The 5104-nt window shown below is 37.7% G+C and overlaps 1 pseudogene; it reads right to left on the reverse strand.

Moving 5' to 3' along the window:
- Positions 1–4131: 4131 nt before the first annotated feature.
- On the reverse strand, positions 4132–4845 carry LOC144253985 (trafficking protein particle complex subunit 4-like; annotated as a pseudogene).
- Between the last annotated feature and the right edge of the window lie 259 nt (positions 4846–5104).

The following is a 5104-nucleotide window of genomic DNA, read 5'->3' on the forward strand; positions in this document are numbered from 1 at the left end:
AATCCTGAGATCAAAGAATTATTTAAAAATTCTAAAAAAATGGTGGGTTTAAAGATAGGATAAGTTTATATTATTTAATTTGGAAGAGCCATACCCTGTTTCATTTGTCTATTATATGTTGGTTATGATTTGTACATGAATGTGACCCAAGGTCTTCTGACTTCTTTTTCTCACTATTTACCTTACTTGAACTTTTTGAGTGGGGTGAAGGCATGAGGAAGGAGAGGAGAGATGATGATGAGATATTTCAAAAGTTCACTTTAATCTTGCCTGAAAAATTTATGGTACAGTTGATACCATTTATTTCCAACCACAATCTGTAGACTAAAATAGATATTAACATGCCCTTTAAACTTCCCAGAGGGATTTTTAAAAGGTGCACTTTATGAGAAGTTAGACTAAAAATAAATACTCTTTTTTAAAAGAAATAGAGTAAATATATTTAGAAATTCTGAAACTAAAGCCACATATTTAATCATCTAATTTATATTTATTCCTCCACTTTGATAAACAGCATATGAACCACAAGCTGACAATAAGTTTATGTATCTCCATTCCAAAAATTCCCCACAAATCCAAATTTCTTTATCTCCCTGGCCTACTAGAGATTTCTGCTTAGAAACTAAATAAACACCTCAAATTTTATGTGTCTTAAGCTTAAATCTGAGCTATGATGTGCCTACTCTCTACCCAACCTTACAACAGCTTCTCCTACAGTCTTTGCATTTTAAGACACAAATGTTGGGTCTTTTTATTCATCCAAAGCAAATCCTTTTAGTACCCTTTTCAAAATATCTACCTAATATGTTTACTTCTCAACATCCCCAAGACCACTATCCTGATCTAAATGACCATTCAGCTCCTACTTGAATTATTGCAGCATTCTCTTAACTTTCTTCTTTGTCCTGAGCCTGCTACAGTCTGATACCAACCTAGAATAATCCTGTCAAAACGTAAGAAGAGTCTGGCGTTTTTCTGCTCATGATCTTCTAGTGGAAACCAACCTCACACAGGAAAAGCCCAAACCTGTGCTCTGACTGCCAAGGCTTGTCAGGATATGCACCTTCTCATCTTACTGCTCATCTCCCTGTCCCTCTGTGCCCCAGTGACTCTGTGACCTCACTCCCTGATATTCTTCTTCTACTTACTTATTCTGCTCTCCTTTGCACATACCTGTCACTTTCCAGCACAGGGCCTCTGTGTTTATTTCCCCCTTTGCCTAGAATTTTCCAATACATTCATTATAATGCTCCTGTTTTCCTTGAGTCTTTACTGACATGCAACCTTCTCACTGAGGCCTTCTCTGGACACTTCGTCTAAAATCATCCCTCTTCTCTCTTTTAGGATTCCACAACCCCTTTCTCTGTCTTATTTTTTTTTTTCTCCTTGCATCATCACTATCTTAAACTACATTTAATTTATTTATCTTTTTCATGTTTTATCTCCTTTTCTATAATATAATTTTCAGGGAAAGGATTTATTTTTGTCTTCTTTTTGTATACCATGTAACCTAGAACCCAGAACATTGTGCAATGTGTATCAGTTGTAAAATAAATATTTGTTGAATAAAAGATGAAATGACAAGACATACAGAGGTAGTAACCAACTACCTAGATCAGTATTTTTAGTATAAAAAGGAAACTCAGCCAAACTTCTCCAAGTTATGAGGGAGTAACTGTGGGGATATGGATCCAGAAAGACAGGAATTTTGAGGCTCCCTCTGTGATAATTCCAAGTCAACTCAAGGAAGTCAGAGTATATAGATCTTTACTCTCATAATGAGTTGTTAATTCAGCAGCTCTGGGCAGACCTGCCTCCTCTTTCTCTTGTCCAGATTTACAATATATAAAATATGTCTTTTCTGGATTACTAGTTTGTATTCCTTCCTGCTTTGGGTTGAATGGAGTCCTTGTTCTCCCTCCAGCCAACACCCCCACACTCCCGGCGAAATGCATTACGAACTTTTTGCTTCAGTTCTCTCTACTGTTTGCTTTTCTCAGTCTCATATGGATATTATAAGAGAGTCTTCTTTACAATTTATATCGTTGTCAGGTCTAGAAGTTGGCTGTCTTGAGACATACCTCTATCACACCATCTGTGACAAAGGCGGTAGTGTTGTATGCATTGCATAATGTCTCCTAAGGACCCCTGTTTAGTAGAAGCTGTGAACAAGGCATGACTAATTATAAGAGTCTTTGAAAAATTATGGCATCAAGATTTATGGATTCAGTAAAGCACAGTGACATAAGAAATACCACAATTATTTTATAAACATTACAATTATCACAATGCGTACTAGTATGACCAGTCTGTCAATCCACAGTCATTGAGCAATTTTTATCTTATTCACAGTTCCAGGAAATATTCCATGGTAAAGAACAAAATAAGCAAAATACACAAGATCATTGCTTGTGTAATACTTAATGCTGGAGTATAAGACAAACAATAAACAAAAAAATATATTCTAATGGCAATAATATTATGCAGAGAGTTTTAGATGGTAGGTGTTATTTCATATTGGTAGAAACAATCCCTCTGTCTTAATCAACTTTTTTGTTGCTATGACTGAAGGACCCCATGAGAACAATTGTAGAGGAGGGAAAGTTTATTTGAGGGCTCACGGTTTCAGAGATCTTAGTTCATAGAAGAGTGGCTCCGTTCCTCAGGGCTCGAGGGGAGGCTGAACATCATGGCAGGAGAGTATGGAAGAGGTAAGCAGCTCACATCATGGTGATCAGAGAGCAGAGACTCCACTCTCCAGATACAGATATATACCCCATAGCCACGCCCCCATGAATCACTTCCTCCAGCCAAGCCCCACCTTTCTTCAGTTACTACTCAGTAATGCCATCAGGGATTAATCCACTGATTAGATTAAGGCTATAACCCAATCATTTCTCCTCCAAATCTTGCACTGTCTTACATGTGAGATTTGGAGGACGATCACATCTAAACCATAACTCCCTCTAAGTTGGATGTTAAACTGAGATGTGCATAACTAATGGTACCAGTAGTGGGGGAATAGCAGTTCAGGTTAGAACAGCATACATTACACATATTAGCTAAAGTATAATAAATTTGGTAAATTTCATAAAAATTAATGACAGTGTGGTTATAGAGTTTGGGTTGAGCTGTAGAACAGTATGCTATGAGAGCTAAGAGAAATGCTAAAATTAGAATTTTGGAATTTGTCTTAAAACACTAGATGTGCAGCAATGTTATTTACCAAGTAAGGAAGGCTGGGGAGTGAAAAGTTTGGTTGTGCCTAAATATTATATTGATTCTCAGAACCTTCCTCAATTTGCCTTGGTGGGGCACACCTTAATCCCAGCAACACAAGAAGAACAGAAGTTTGAGATCAGCCTCACTGACTTAGAAAGACCCTGTCTCAAGATACAAAAATAAAATAAAAAATAAAAAAGGTTTGGGGATGTAGCTCAGTGGCAGCACATCTCAGAGTTTAAATGCCAGTACTAGGGAAAAGTAAGGAGCCTTCTCTACCTTGTTAAACTGTCCTCTATATGGCAGGGGCAGAAAACATGGATCTCTCAGACTCACATGTCAGCAGTTATTGGTTTAGGTTTTGCCAATGAAGAACTCTTGTGTGAGATTTGGAAGGAGAGCAAAAAGGAGAAGCCATTATTTTTTGGTGGGAGATGCAGGTCACTATGCAGATATTAGAGATGGAAGGCATGGGATTTGTTTTTTTGCTAGTGGCTTCTAGGTGTTCTGCTGAGAGTCACAAACTTGAGTGCTGCAAGTATCTGAAACTACTAGCAGTGGTTTCTGTGTTCAATGCAAATTCTGATTTGGCCCTACTCGTGGCTTCCCCAGCTCTGCCAATGGTTGTATCACTCTCTCTTTTTTTTCCTGGATCAAATGAATGTTTTATTATAGAAATTATGGGCCTACTTCCTCCATAAATAAATCTGTTCAGAATTGGGAAGCAGGACCGTGACATCTACAGAAATGAAGAAAGCATACCCTAAGGCTCAGGGATCAGTACAAGACTTCAGCATCCTCCCATTTTCAAGTACAAGAACAAGGATGCTGGGATCTTCTTTGGAGTGGAAACAATAAAACCCATGATACAGGATCTCTCAGAATTTGGGGGTCCATTGTAGATTTAACCTATGACTCAGGTCCAAAAGTCTCAGCTTTCTCTGCCACTTCCAAAGCTAGCTTCCCCTTCTGGTCAAACAGCTCACACCTGATGGGCATTTCCAGGGAGTAGAATGGATTCTTTTTTTTTTTTTTTTTTTTTTTTTACTGGTAAAATATTCACTTTATTTATGTAAATTTTATATTTATGTAATAAAACATACTTATGGTAGTTATTAAGAATCTCTTTGCTTTTGGGGATCATAAATGGAAACAGTGATTGAGTCTGTCCTGAGCAAGGCTGATTTAAAATGTTTTTACTTTGAATAATTTCTAAATCTTTACAAAAATGCTTTATGCATTTTTATATGTGCATCATACTTTTTAAAACAAATTTTATTTATTTTTTTTAGTCATACATGACAGAAGAATGCATTTTGATATATAATACATACATGGAACGGACATACATCAATCATATTGTCTATTCTATAGAATGGGTTCTTGAAGGAAAAGTCTGAGTAAATTTCATAAATTTTTCAAAGATGAGATTCTATTGCAGCTTGCCCAGGATCTGCCAGCACCACAAACTTGATCTGAGTGGAACATGGAGGCCAGCATGAGCTTCTCATTGGAGGTGAGGCAGGGCTGACTGAATTGAATGGACACCCAGTAATTAACAGGATTGCCCAGGTACTCCACCTCCCCTTTCCCGTTGGCCATGAATTTGCTGTTCACTTCCATGCCATTGATGGCCAGTACTGTGTGGTCCACTGCAGAGCTGAGGCTAAGTGTCAGCAAAGCTCCAAGCCAGGGATCCCACCAGGGAACGGGGGCCTGGAGCACAAGTTGTATCATTCTTTAGTTCTCTGAATTAAGTCACTTCCTGAAGGACATGCTTATGGTGGTTAATATTTTCCTGAAAAATGTTTGACAAATATAGGCAGAATAAGCTTTTGTTCTGCCTTTTGAATTTCAAGAGAAAAACCAGAGATGGAGATAC

Source organism: Urocitellus parryii, chromosome 3, assembly GCF_045843805.1.
Source record: "Urocitellus parryii isolate mUroPar1 chromosome 3, mUroPar1.hap1, whole genome shotgun sequence".
NCBI classification, from domain to species: domain Eukaryota; kingdom Metazoa; phylum Chordata; class Mammalia; order Rodentia; family Sciuridae; genus Urocitellus; species Urocitellus parryii.